Here is a 15,712-nt window from a genome sequence, read left to right as displayed (position 1 = left end):
CCCTTGCAGTGGCGGGCCCCTCTGTGTTCCCCGCATCAACAGGTACAACCGCCACCCCCCACCAGCAACGCCCTCCCAGCAGCCCCTCAGTGTGTGTCCCGTGGCCCTCACCCAGGAGGGTGGGCATCTCCTTCGCCCCAGGCACCTCAGGCCCTGTCCCAGTCAGCCCTGCTGCCCTCAGTGAGGAGGCTATTGACCTCCTGATATCCCTCACTGTTGGGCAATCAACCATTCTGAATGCCATCCAGGGTGTTGAGAGGCATTTGCAACAAACAAATGCATACCTGGAGGGCATTCATTCTGGCGTGGCAGCCCAACAGAGAGCATTTCAGGGTCTGGCCTCAGCACTGATGGCAGCCATTGTCCCTGTGTCCAGCCTCCCCCCTCCAACCTCCTCCACCCAAACCCAATTTCCCTGTACCTCAGCCTATCCCAAGCACACCATCAGATCAGCATGCAAACACCTCAACACACAAGGGTGGCTCAGGCAAACATTAGCACCACACATCCCACAGGCACTCACACAAGCATCATACCCATGCAGACATACCAACATCCACTTCCTCCACTGTGCCCCACTCCTTCACGTCCTCCTCCTCCCTCCCTGTCTCATCTCCACTCACACCTCCATGCACTACATCTTCAGCCACTACCTCCATCACCAGCATGCCCATCACCACACACCGCTCACGTGCACTCTCCACCCCACTACCATTCACACATCCCCTGTGTCCTCTCCCTGTGTCTCTGTGAGCCATCCTCCCAAAGTACACAAACGCAGGCACACACCCACCCAACAGCCATCCACTTCACAACAGCCTTCAGCCCATGCACCTTCACCCAAATTCAGCAAACGTACACCTCCGACAACCGCTGCCTCTTCCTCCATTCCCAAACCCCCTCCACCTACCCGTCCCAGTGTGTCTAAAAAAGATTCCTGGCTAATATTGACCTCTTCCCTACACCTCCCCCCCGTCCTTTCCCTAGGGCCAGACTTTCCACGTCCCAACCCAGGACCTCAGCCACTGCATCACTAGCAAAGTGGTGCCAGCAACTGCAAGCTATTGGAGTGCGCCAACCAACAGGGCCGCCAGTATGCCACAGAGCGAGGGCAAGGACATTCCGCCACCTGCAAAAGTAAAAAAGTTGCCCACATCCCAGAGGGAGAAGCATAAAGCAGCTGCCACCAAGGGCTCAGGGAAAATGAAAGGGGATGGTGGCAAGACAGCTGCGCCACCATCCAAGGTGGGAAAGGGCCAGAAAATAAAGGGCAGGTCAGGAGAGGGCATGGTGGCACTGACAATTGGACCAGTGTCACACCTTCAGTCGGCACCGACGCCAACCTGTACGGAGGAGAAGACAGCCACCTGCACCACCACCTGCACCTCCACCAGCACCGCTGTCATTGAGTCAGCCACCAGCACCGCAGTCACTGAGCCCGACACCAGCACTGCAGTCATTGACCCCGCCGCCAGCACCGCAGTCACTGAGCCCGCCACCAGCACCGCCGCCACTGTGGCCGCCGCATGCACCGCCGCCACAGAGCCCGCCGCCAGCACCGATGCCACAGAGGCCACCGCAAGCACCGCCGCCACAGAGCCCGCCGCCAGCACCGAAGCCACAGAGGAGAGGCCGCCGCCAGCACCGCCGCGAATGACCCCGCTGCAAGCACCGCCAGCAGCCCCGTGACATCCTGAGCCAGTGGCACCACCGCAGACATGACTGCCATCCCCTGTGGTCAGTAATCCGAGGCTGGTGGTCAGTTCCAGGAGCCTGGTCAGCTTCCATGGTGCACGACTTTCTGTGGAGAAAGGCATCCACTACTCCAGTCCTTGGCAAGATGAAGCACTCTGGGCACAAAGCCCCCTCCAGAACCAGTGGAGAAAGGCATCCACTACGTCTGTCCTTGGCAGGATGAACACTCTGGGCACAAATCCCCCTCCAGAACCAGTGGAGAAAGGCATCCACTACCTCTGTCCTTGGCAGGATGAAGCACTCTGGGTACAAAGCCCCCTCCAGAACCAGTGGAGTATCACATCCACTACCTCTGTCCTTGGCAGGATGAAGCACTCCGGGCACCAAGCCCCCTCCAGAACCAGTGGAGTATCAAATCCACTATCTCAGTCCTTGGCAGGATGAAGCACTCTGGGCACAAAGGCCCCTCCAGAACCAGTGGAGTATCACATCCACTACCTCTGTCCTTGGCAGGATGAAGCACTCTGGGCACCATGCCCCCTCCAGAACCAGTGGAGAAAGGCATCCACTTGAGAGACTCTGGCTTTGCACTCCCCAGGATAAAGTAGTGGGCAAACCACCGACTGGAAAGACTTGCGAGACTGTGGCTTTGCACTCCTCAGGATAAAGCAGTGGGCATGGAGCCCCCTCGTGGAACAGTGGCGTTGTGCATTCATCTGGCTGAGGTGCCCCCTCTCCCCCTGAGGTGCCTGTTTCATTTCGATCTCATGCCCCTGCAGTGTTCTCTCCGTTTGGAGTCTGGTGTCATGTGTGGGCCTCGCCCATGCATTTTGGGCCCAGTGGTCCACGGACAATAATTGGTGCACTACCCAGACTTGTGTATTTGTTGTACATAACTGTATATACTGTATTTAGATTTTTGAGTACTGGATTTTTTATTGATTACAATCGTTCAAATAATTTCCTTTTGTCCTTGCTTTCTTCCAGGGGGGGTAGGGGGTGTATATGTAATGTTGCAGCATGTCTTTGTGTGTATGGTGTTGTGGGTGAGGGTGGGGGGGGGTGTTGTGTGTTGCATGCGTGTGTCACTCTCTTTTCCCTACCCCTCCCCTGTGTTGTAGGTGCAGTACTCACTGCCGTCTTTGGTGCTCCTGATAGAGGAGCAGGAAGACTATCGCAGGGAGTATCTGGAGTTCTGGCTCCATGGTGTCCTGGTTCCTTGTGGGGTGTGGTGAGGTGAGTGTTTTCCCTTCCAAGTCTGTTTCCGCCGTGTTTTTGATCGTGTTGGTTCCGCCCCAAAAAAGGTGGCGGATTGCCGTGTTCTGATAGGGTGGGTGGTACATTGTCTTACACCTGTCTGTTGGCGGTGACCGCCGCGCTGTTTGTTTGTACAGCCGTGGCGGTTGGAGTGTTAAAGTGGCTGTCTATGTTGGCGGTTTCTGTCATGGACGTAATTCCATTTTCTTTTCCGCCGGCCTGTTGGCGGTCTTACCGCCGCTTTAACACCGACCGCCAGGGTTGTAATGAGGGCCATAGTCATACAAACATGCATTGACACTGTCACTCCAGTGAGTGATAGACACACATATGCACTGGCCCTAACAATCATGTGGTGCCAAACATGATCACTCAATTTTGTGCTTAATTAATTCTAGAGGGTTCTCCATTTCATCATTAGTTATTATGAGAGACATGCAATGCCACATTCCTGGTGCATTGCAATACCAGTGACTCAGGAATTGTGGCCTGTGCATCAAGGGACAATGAGTTACTGTGTGATGCTCATGTGGGTTGAATTTTTGTTCAGGAATTATTGTGCTTTCAATGGTCCATTATATGTGTGCTAGTGTTGTATGTAGGTTACGTATGCCACATTGGCAGTGTACCCAGAGACGCATATGCCCTCTATGACAACATGATGGCAGGGATCCTGTGTGTTACTTGATGACAATGTTACGCTAAACATGGATTGGCCATTTATCTGATTCAAAACAACAAAAAGATGTTTGCTGACAGTGTCTAATTTGATCATCCGTGACAGAATGCATGGGCACAGGTGTAGTCATTGCACCCGAAATGTGTTACTCTGGGTCCTGTGTACCTATATCAGGTATTGTAAATCACATTTTTCCACATTCATTAACTTAGGATTGCCAAATTGGGTAATCTGTGGTAATACAACCGAACTGACACTGTGCGCTAATTAAAACATGGGTTAGCAAATGTCCTACTTCTGCAATCTTGATGAGGTAGGTCTCTATTTGAAAGCACCTTGGGAATGGCAGCACTCACAGGAATGCTGGCTGTAGGAAGCTGGCTCTGTATATACTATTTCAAAGTTAGAAATAGTGTGCACAGAGTCCAAGAGTTCCCATTAGAAGTAAGATAGTGGCAAACATAGATAATACTAATGCTCTATTTTGTGGTAGTGTGGTCGAGCAGTAGGCTTATCAGAGGGTAGTGTTAAGCATTTGTTGTACACACACAGGCAATAAATGAGGAACACACACTCAAAGACTTACTCAAGGCCAATAGGTTTTTATATTGAAAAAAATATTTTCTTAGTTTATTTTAAGAACCACAGGTTCATGATTTACATTAAACACTTTAAATGTAAGGTACTTCACTTAGATACTTTAGGAACTTTGAATGAACACAATATCATGTACAGTCTTTGTAAAAATGGCAAAAAGCGATTTCAAAAGTGGACACAGTGCAAAAATCAACAGTTCCTGGGGAGGTAAGTAAAGGTTAGTTTTGAAGGTAAGTAAAACACTTACAAGTCTCAAAGTTGGGGCATAGCCATCCCACCGTTGGGGGTTCAGGTCAACCCCAAAGTTACCACACCAACAGCTCAGGGCCGGTCAGGTGCAGAGGTCAAAGAGGTGCCCAAAACACATAGGCTTCTATGGAGAACAGGGGTGCCCCGGTTCCAGTCTGCCAGCAGGTAAGTACTTGTGTCCTCAAGGGGCAGACCTGAGGGGTTTTGTAGGGCACCGGGGGGGGGGGGGAAAGCAGGCACAGAAAGCACACCATCAGCGGCACAGGGGTGGCTGGGTGCAGTGTGCAAACAGGCGTCGGGTTTTAGATTGAAAACAATGGAGGGACCAGGGGGCCACTTCAACGCTGCAGGCAGGCACAGGGGGGCTCCTCGGGGTAGCCACCACCTGGGCTAGGCAGAGGGTCGCCTGGGGGTCGCTTCTGCACTGGAGTTCGGTTCCTTCAGGTCCTGGGGGCTGCGGGTGCAGTGTTAGTTCCAGGCATCGGGTCCTTTGTTACAGGCAGTCACGGTCAGGGGGAGCCTTTGGATTCTCTCTGCAGGCGTCGCTGTGGGGGCCCAGGGGGGTCGTCTCTGGTTACTCACGGGCTCGCAGTCGCCAGGAGTCCTCCGTGGGGTGTTTGTTTTCTGCATGTCGAGCAGGGGGCGTCGGGTGCAGATTGGGAAGTCTCACGCTTCCGGCGGGAAACGTGAAGTCTTTAAAGATGTTTCTTTGTTGCAAGGAAGTTGCAGGTTTTTGAACAGGGCCGCTGTTCACTGGAGTTTCTTGGTCCTTGGGTGCAGGGCAGTCCTCTGAGGCTTCAGAAGTCTCTGGTCCCTGTTGGATGCGTCACTGTTGCAGTTTTCTTCGAAGTTGGGAGACAGGCCGGTAGGGCTGGGGCCAAGGCAGTTGTCATCTCCGTCTTCTCTGCAGGGCTTCAGGTCATCAGTCCTTCTTCTTGTTAAGGTTGCAGGAATCTAGATTCCTAGATTCTGGGCTGCCCCTAAATACTGAATTTTGGGGTGTATTTAGATCAGGGAGGGCAGTAGCCAATGGCTACTGTCCTTGAGGGTGGCTACACCCTCTTTGTGCCTCCTCCCTGTAGGGAGGGGGGCACATCCCTTATCCTTTTGGGGGAATCCTCCAAACTCAAGATGGAGGATTTCTCAAGGCAGGGGTAACCTCAGCTCAGGACACCTTAGGGGCTGTCCTGACTGGTGGGTGACTCCTCCTTGTTTTTCTCATTATCTCCTCCAGCCTTGTCGCCAGAAGTGGGGGCAGTGGCCGGAGGGGCGGGCATCTCCACTAGCTGGGATGCCCTAGGGCGCTGTAACAAAAGGGGTGAACCTATGAGGCTTGCTGCCAGGTGTTACAGTTCCTGCAGGGGGAGGTGAGAAGCACCTCCACCCAGTACAGGCTTTATTCCTGGCCACAGAGTGACAAAGGCACTCTCCCCATGAGGCCAGCAACAAGTCTGGTGTGTGGCAGGCTGGCAGAAACTGGTCAGCCTGCCCTGGAGGTCGGGTATGTTTTCAGGGGGCATCTCTGAGATGCCCTCTGGATGTATTTTAGAATACATTGTACACTGGCATCAGTGTGCATTTATTGTGCTGAGAAGTTTGATACCAAACTTCCCAGTTTTCAGTGTAGCCATTATGGAACTGTGGAGTTCGTGTTTGACAAACTCCCAGACCATATACTCTTATGGCCACCCTGCCCTTATAATTTCTATGGTTTTGCTTAGACACTGTAGGGGCATAGTGCACATGCACATATGCCCTCACCTGTGGTATAGTGCACCCTGCCTTAGGGCTGTAAGGCCTGCTAGAAGGGTGACTTGCTTATGCCACAGGCAGTGTGAGGTTGGCATGGCACTCTGAGGGAAGTGCCATGTCGACTTAGTCATTTTCTCCCCACCAGCACACACAAGCTGAGAGGCAGTGTGCATGTGCTGAGTGAGGGGTACCTAGGGTAGCATAAGACATGCTTCAGCCCTTAGAGACCTTCCCTGGCATCAGGGCCTTTGGTACCAGGGGTACCAGTTACAAGGGACTTACCTGAGTGCCAGTGTTCTGCCAATTGTGGAGACAAAGGTACAGTTTAGGGAAAGAACACTGGTGCTGGGGCCTGGTTAGCAGGGTCCCAGCACACTTTCAAATCATAACTTAGCATCAGCAAAGGCAAAATGTCTGGGGGTAACCATGCCAAGGAGGCATTTCCTTATACTGGCCTGATGATTTTAGCATACCACCATGTCTGTGATAGACTTCATATTGAGAAGTTAATAGTTGTACATATGCTGCACTATATGAGCAGGGGTGTAACAAACGTAAAATAACAAACTATTTTGTCACTTAAAATGTATAATGGAAGCAGTCAGTGGTCCCTTGCACAACATCATGTAAATAAATAGTTTGTGACCATGCATTCACAAAGAGCAGGGATCCCATGATGACCCATTCACTTTAGAAAATTGTTTGGCTATAAAGTGACACAGATGCTAACTGCACCAGCTCTGTACCAGCAATTGTGCCCAAGGCAAAAAAATTGTTGGGCCATGCTACTCAATAATAGGATTTCAACGCCTACTCCGAAAAGCCAAGAGATGAACCTGTTTGGTGCTACTGCAATCTGGTAGCATCCAGGCACAATTAGGTTTGGCCATGTGAAAGATTTTCTGTCCAGACGCAAACAAACAGAAACAATTAACATAGGGCCAGATTTTTTTTTTTATGTGTAGCATTTGCTTCATTTGTTTACACTACAGCTATGGAAAGTTGCACAAAAAATGTTGATAGTAGCAAGTGTGCTATACTTTGGCATCCAGAAATAATGCAAATGCTGCACAAACAAAGTAGAAATATAGGCCTGAGATATTAGCAGAGGTTAGGAAGATCTTTGTACGTATGACCATGAATACTGTTCAGACATGGTTTAAAAAAAATGGGGACTACATTGGTTCCTTGTATTAGCATGTGAATTACATCCCATTCCTGGTACACTCACAGGCCCTGAATCATCAATTGGTTTGTGCCGCATTACCATCATCTATTGACACCAAAGTGGCACTAATTTACAAGCTAAAGTTGTCTTTGGTAAGTTTGTGCAGCTTTCGCGTCAACAAATGACGGTAATGCGTTGCAAAAATTGTATAAATCAGGGCCACTGTTTGTTCAACTTGCATTCCACATGTCCACAAACATTGCATGCAGCATTTCACAAAATGTGCTACTGTCACTCCAAAGCATTGTACTGTACACAATAGTCTAATTTGTACTCACCAACAGGGCCACCAATCACCACACCTGGGTGGTCCAGCAGGTCCTGCTCTCGGGCCACCAGGTCAGCCCGGCGATGTTTCAATTGGTGGTCGTTGTGCTGGCTGTTGAAGAGTCTTCTTAGGTGGAACAGCACCTTTGCCCACCTGAGCCTACTTGCCTCCGTGTGATACCCCTGTATCACCCGCCCTCAGCCTCCAACATCACGGGGAGGAAGTGGCACACCAGCCATGCAAAAGCCCTCAGCTCCTCCTCACCCATTCTCCCCAGATGTGGCCTTCCCAACATCTCAAAAACAATTAGGATGGGAAAGGGTAAAGAGGGAAAAACAGGGAAAGGAGGTATGGAAAGGAAACTTAAATAACCCACAGACAGCCCAACAATACCCCAACTAACAATACCCACAAGCACACTCCCAACAGTAAAAAGACAAATCTAATCAAAATAAATGACAAAAACACACTTACACTGATTAACACAGACACTTACAAAAAACAGAATACAATATCAATAGCACACAGGAGACAAGAGCACAATATTCACAGAGACAATTCATTACACAGCCACACAGTCTAGAATAATCACAGACTGCAAAGTGAAAGTACACCCGCTGTACTATTTCTGTAAACAGGATATCCCATTACATCACTTCCTGTCACAATTCCGGGGCATTTTTTTATTTTGCTGAAATTTTATGAAACTTATGGGGGTTTGCATCAATATATTTTTTGACGCATTTGCATGAAAATTCCTCTGCATTCAAGGATCAAGACAATTTTAATGGATAACCGATTTCATGGGGTGCAGTGTTGGAATTAACGCTAGGGACCAATCGATGTATTATGGGTGTGAGCTTAATTTCTTTACGCATATGCGTTATATTTTGATGCATATGCGTTTATTTTGACGTTTTTGCGTCACAAAATCTGTCTTTAACTGTGTTTGTTTTGTTTTTCATTTTTTAACATGCATGCAGCCTATAACTATACAAAGATAGGATGGTATGACCTGCAGTGTGTGGTCTAGTGTTTGGGCACATGTGGCAGACCACACTACTGTGGACCATAATACTCATGTTGTTGTGCCGGATTAGCTCTCTTAACTGACGCAACAGCAACACAAACTTTTGGAATAAAATTGGTATTTGCTAGTTTGAGCAGGTGTAGCATCAATAGATAATAGCAAGGCTACGCAACTAAACAAATAGACTCATGGCCTGTGTGTTTATGTCAGTGAATTGGCTATTTAAATTGTTGTTGTGCCTCTGTGTGAATGTCACAAGAAGGTTTTTGCGTAATGTGCATGTATGAATTTGTTATAATTGTGTATAACCATCAGATGCCATTCATTGAGGTACATCAGTCATGATATGTGTTTGTTATATCTGTTGCATCTTATGCTGTGTGTACTTCCTTGACTTTGGGGACAAAACATTTCCCATGATGAACTATACATAGGATAGATAGAGGACGGTTGATAATGGCTATGTCAGATATGTAATCCATCACATTTAATGAAATGTTGAATACCACCTCGTGGTCACTTGTGTGTATACTGCCCATGAGTCAGGCATTTTAACATGCTTGGTAGGTACAGTGTTTGTGACACACAGTCTCAAATCCAATTCTAAAATTGTTATGTACACCACAGTTTGAGTCACGTTTTTCCTGTGGCTGTCGAGGACCAGCAGACCATGCTGCATGTGTTCACATATTTCCAGTGGTTCATTGCACAAAGATGTCCATCTCAAGTTTGTGGCCATGTGTACCCTGTGTCAGTATTGACCTCCATGTTTTCACAGTTACTTGCAGGTCCATTCATGAGTTTCTGGAGCCAATCCCTGAATTAACAGAGTACCCTTAAAAGCAGAATTGACCTAAAGCCAAAGATCAACTAACAACACACATGGGGCTAGTCCAGCTATGGCACTGCATAACTTTAATAAGGCTGATGACAGGGCAACCTTGGTCTGCTCAAAAACTTTATGGATCAGTAATAGGACACAGGCAGATTTCATCACCACATTTGTACACAGGATGGGCTTGAAAATTCCCGCTGCAACAGGGAACATCAGTGCCTCTGTGCTAATTAATCTCACAGCTAGTCACCACGCAAGCACCATCAAAAGGTGGCGGCAGAAGTGAATCTGTGTGTGGACCGCCAGTGCACAAACATGTTTTGTCATTACATACACATTAGTAACCCTTGTTTGTTGTGCTGGAGCCACCGTATAGAATACATGCATACAGCCATAGCACACTGTCACTGTTTGACACTAATGAATACATGCAAAACCAGACAAGGGATGGGGGCTGGATTAGGCCATTTGAATACATGTCCCAGAACAGAATAGGATAAGTAAACTGATTAAACTATACTACACATTTTAGGATTCATCGTAGACCTACCAGACACAATACCCCAGGAGGAAAGAGAGGGCATGGAAAGCAACTATGAGACAAATGTAGCCACAGGGAACCTCTATGGTTAACGCAAAGACAGGAACCAGTCAGGCTAATAGGATGCAGGCTCTGTCAGGAACAAACATGAACAAGGCAAATACACAGTGAGCAGACTCTGACTGGGAAAAGCAGGAACAACACTGTGGGAACAAAAGAAAATGTGTGCTTTATTCTGCAACGGTACACAATCCCCCAAGGGCTCTGGTACACAAACGATTTGTATGCCAATACACAACAAGGAGATTCCGAAAATGGCAGCTTCTAAGCAGTTCCAGCCAGCAGCATGGGCAGGGCATGTTCAAATGGCATGGAAGTGCTCATAGGTGTGTGCACCTTCAGTCTCCCACAAGTCCTGGAGTTGAGAATCAAGTTCAAAGGGCCAACTGTACCTCTCACATGGGAAGCAATGGACAGCTGATTACAGGTCCTACTGACTACCAGGTAATGCATTATCGGACCTGAAGTCCATGCAGACTGATGAACTATGACTATGGCATGCTATACTAAAGAGGGAAGCACACAGTAGTCAGAATGAGAGTCTGGGTGTGTGTAGATGAAGATTCTCAGGATACAGATAGTCCATTTACAGGGCCCCCTAGAGAAGGGTGGGAAGAGACTGAAAACATGGCAGTGGCATTACTTATTACCTGGGATGGACCGCGCAGGGCATGTCTTGTGAGCAATGCTTGTCATACCTGGGGCACTCGTGCTATCCATTTTCAGCTTAGACGGACTTCTTGTCACACAAGCTCCTTGCAGAGATAGCTGATGTCACACTTACTGCTGTCAAGGGTCTTGTCATACATTCCTGTTACCAATGCAATAGCACATCCACTGCCTCATGTATGAAACACTTTTTTACCTTATAATTGATGGTGTCTCAGTTGTGTGTCATTTGCTACAATGGACCATGTTGGCACCAAGGGTGTGTCTCATAGCTGTGGTCCTCTGATATTGCCCTTCAAATGTGAAATAGACAGGATATATGTCATTTACACTGTGTGTGAAGTTTGCTGTACATTCATACCCATCAAATGTGATGTGGCTTTTTCAGTATCCTAATCTGTATTTCCGCAATGCTCCATGAGGCTAAACTCTAATTATGAGTCCTAGGGATCATGTGATGCATAAATTATTACCCAGAGCATGATTGAGTGATGAAGTGAGGTGTTTAGTTACATATGATAACAAAGTGATGATGGTGACAATAGTTAGAAGAAGTTTTGTATGATGTGTTGTCTCCTACGTAATCCTGCAGCTATGTTTGGATGTTCACCCTCATTTTCACAGACAGCATCCTCCTCTTCCTCCTCTTCAGGCATTTGTGGATCTGGTTCATAGAGGGGAATTTTCCTCCTCACACAATTGTTGTGCAGGATGGCACAGGTCAAAATGATCTTGCAGACCATTTCAGGGGAATTTAGAAGGCTGCCTCCGGTGATGTCCAGGCACCTGAATCTGGACTTCAGGATGCCAAAGGTCCTCTCAACTATGGTGCGTGTCCTACGATGTGCCTTATTATAGGCACGCTCTGCTGCTGTGCTTGGGTTGGCAATTGGGATTATGATCCATGGCTGGATCCCGTAACCCTGATCAGCTGAAAGAGAAAATGAGGGTAAATATTTGGTTGTTGGTTGCACCGTGATTATCACTTTGCATGGCAGTTGTTATCTTTTGTTGTCTGTGACTCATCAGTGTTTGTGGTATTGTGTGGGATCCTAGGCTTCTGTGATGTTCTTTCTGCATTGGGTTGTTTAACTATCAAAACTGGTGTTTGGCTGATTGACATGATATCAGTGGTATATTTAGAAACGTGCAGTTCAGTGTGTATCTCCCATGCGTTATGTAATGTGAAAGAAGTGTCTGCATGCCTTCTCTGGAGGTGACATGATACTTCCACACACACAATTAATTCCACTGTGGTGGTAACACGGTTGCACTATATGGCCTGAACATCCCATCCAATTTGACATATATGATTGCAGGTGAAATGCAACAGTGAGGCCCTTTGATTAGGCTAGGTGGCAATGCACAACACATCTCCATAAGTTGGCAGCACTGAAGTGTTCACAATTGACAATGCACAATTATCCCATGTGTGACAAGTTCTATGCAAACCTATTTTTAAGCCCTCACCGAGTTGGCTCATGTGCAAACATGTATCTACACTAATGAACCTGCTCCAGGTAATCTGGCTAACTTGGTTGTGGGGGTGAAGGTTTTAGTTTCAGAAGGTCCTTCTGCCTGAACATCTGTTCTGTATATGGGGAATTGTCTCAATCCGTATGTGTAGCAGTGTGCACTTTGCATTAGTGTCACATCCACATGTTTTCATAGCACAGTCCACTTCCTTATTGCTAGCTGGCAATGTCACCCCAGGAGTGATGTGACATGCTGGTACTGCCTCAATGATTCCATGTCACCTTCATTAGAGTCAGCATCATCGTGCTATGGGTCTCATGGTGTTTGGCCTGCAGCAAAACACATTACACACCCCTTACACAGGACGTATTGGTTGGAGGGGTGTGGGATTGAGTGTTATTGATGTGGTATTGAAATATTAATCTTCCAAGTTGTACTGCCAGTTAAGGCCATGTCATTGTCACTGTGTGGTTTTAAATTGATCCTGTGTGGCTCCAGAGTAGAATCTCTTGTTATTTGTATCAGTCATTTGTCCATAGGTGTGTATCCCATTGGGTCAGGATATCAAACATGACTACCAGTGTCACAACCTCAGTGTCTTCCTGGCAACGTGTCAATGTAGTGGGGTATGTGTTGTGTGTCCTACAGGGTTGCTGTGCTGTGTGTAAATAACTAGGTTTCTGTACTTACCAATAAGTAGGTCTTGCCATATCGTCCATCCTGGAAGTGCTGATTTATAGTGCTGTGGCGGAAGATGAATGAATCATGTACACTCCCAGGATACTTTGCCTTGATGTTGGTGAACAATCCACGGTGATCCACAATGGCCTGCACATTGATGGAGTGTGTGTGCTTCCTGTTGCGGTATAGATGCTCTGTTGTAGCAGGTGGCACAATCCGTACATGTGTAAAGCCATTACTTGGATAAAAGCCCTGTTTGGGCTCCTGCTGCTTCTGCTGTGTTTTGGGGAAGCTGATGTGGTGGGGTGTGAGGGAGACGATGGCATCAAGTGCCTTGGGAAGGAAGACAGAAAATGAGGGCTGTGAGATCCATGCAACAAGGTCACCAGTGGTTTTAAAAGAGCCACTTGCCAACATGTGCAGGGCAGCTGGCAGCTTGGTCCCTGGTGGAATGATGTGGGGTGTCTGCAAGCTGGGTACCAACTGTGGCTCAATGTGGTGCAGCAGCTGCTGTATGGCTTGCCAGTTTAGTCTGTACCTTTGCATGAGGTCATGTTCTCTGAGGCCCTGAAGGGTTGTCCGGGTACTGAATATTCTCTCCTGCCTTCTGCATTGCCTTTGGGGTCCCTGTTGGTGTGGTGGTAGCTGCTGCTTTTGCTCCTGTGCTCTGCGTCTTCGTGCATGCTGGATGAATAGCACCTCCATGTTTTCCTTTTTGAGCTCTGATGTTGCTTCTGTGAGTTTTCCTTAAGTAGTGGTGTGTTTGCCCTATTTTAACGCCTGCCCTAACCTAGGCGTAAAATTTTTGCGCAAATCGGGATTTGCTCCATTTTCCAGCTCCGTCTACCAGACGTGCGCCTTTTTTGCACATTTGGATAAATATGGCGCACGGGTGTTTAAGTAATTTTTTTAGACAGGAATGCCTACCTTGCATCTCATTGACGCAAGGTGGTTTCCTGCATCCAGAAAATAGCACACACTGGGATATTTTGACGTTAGACGGGTCTAGCGTCAAAGTATAAACATGGTGTTACGTTTTGCCAAATTAGCGTCAAAAAATTACGCTAATCTGGCGCAAAGGGAGTATAAATATGGGCCAAAGTACCTAGTAAATTAGAGTGGCAATCATAATTAGGAAAATTTAACAAAATTACAAAATCAGGAGTAGGGATCAAAATTTGCAATGAAAAAAACTGTCCAATAGAAAAGCATAAGAAAAAAAGCTTTCAGTGTTATATTGGAAATGCTAAGATTTTCGTGTCCTATGTGCAATTTACCAGCAGTTGATAATTTTTCCTGATGAAAGGCTTTGCCTTTGGACTTAGAAGCTTTCTGTGTCACTGGAAATCTCTAGCGACATAAGACTGGGTGCTGTATCCAACTGGACCAGGTACTTTGAGTATGTAACATTTATTATCCCACCAAAAAACGAAGTTGAACCCAACGCAGTTGCTTCCTTTTTGGGGAGACCTGGTAGGTTGACCTGATAACCACAACTTCTGGTAGCGTTTTCTAATTTTTTATTTTGCAATTCTTTATTGTTTTTTAAAGTTGGGAAAATAATCCACACATAGGCCGTTATTACAACCCTGGTGGTAAATGCGGCTTACCGCCATGCAAAATACCGCCAACATACCGCTGCGGCTGCGGAATTCCGCTACAGGTATTACGACCCACAGCTCGGAATCCGCCATAATACAGACACCCACACAAGTCTGCCACGGCAAAGGTCAGTGATAAACTGGCGATAGCAAAACCTCCACCGTCGCGCCAACAGGAATACGCCCACAGTATCACGACCCACGAATCAACGCGGAGGTCATCCATCCGCGGTAATCCATTGGCGGTACACACCACCGCGCTCAAAATATACACACATATACAAAACACAACCACATTGGACAATTCGAAATACACACACGTGATACACATACACACACACACACCACACCCACACACCCAATCCAATATAAAGCACACACCCACATCACCCACAAACCCTTACTACCAGAAATTTGAAAGCAGGCCACAGAGAGACACTACCTAAAACAACACCAGCATCCACAGACACACAACACCATCACTTACACAACATCCTGTGGTACTGAAAATTCTGGACCCGTGTTATAAACATCGTCGTATCACAACGATTTTGGTATCAGCAGACCGAGAATGATCAGAATAGTATGCACAAGCATTGTATTCATATTCGGGTAACAAAATCACCCGAATATCAGAGTTTCCGTCTTGAACCCTCGTGTTCCATTTAAACGACAGCCATTTTATGATTGCCCTCACATAGGCCAATGTCTAATGCTGAAAACGAGTCTGAAGGACACGTACACCTTTGCTGACTCCTCTGTGACCTGGGCAAGCCGACTCCACTGCCTGAAGCCAAACCTGTTCGGCCTGTTTCTTTCCCAGTGGCCGAATGAGATTAGTATCAAGGCACAACACATCATAAACCTTTCATCACACACAAACCATGCCTAATCTTACACACACACCTGTCCCTGTTTCTTTCTTTATGACTTGCTTTACAAGGAGGAGGTGCCCGTTTATATTGGGGTTCCGTCGATATCTGATGAAAGTACTAAGCCTTGCCGGGTAATTGATTGAGGGCTGGACAAACTGGAATATGGGCTTGTCATCATAAACCTGCTATTTCTTTGTAGTGAAAATATGTGAATGGTCA

The sequence above is a fragment of the Pleurodeles waltl genome, chromosome 8 (assembly GCF_031143425.1).
Source record: "Pleurodeles waltl isolate 20211129_DDA chromosome 8, aPleWal1.hap1.20221129, whole genome shotgun sequence".
Classification (NCBI taxonomy): Eukaryota; Metazoa; Chordata; class Amphibia; order Caudata; family Salamandridae; genus Pleurodeles; species Pleurodeles waltl.
The sequence above is the reverse complement of the archived record's forward strand: the minus strand, read 5'-3'. Positions refer to the sequence as shown.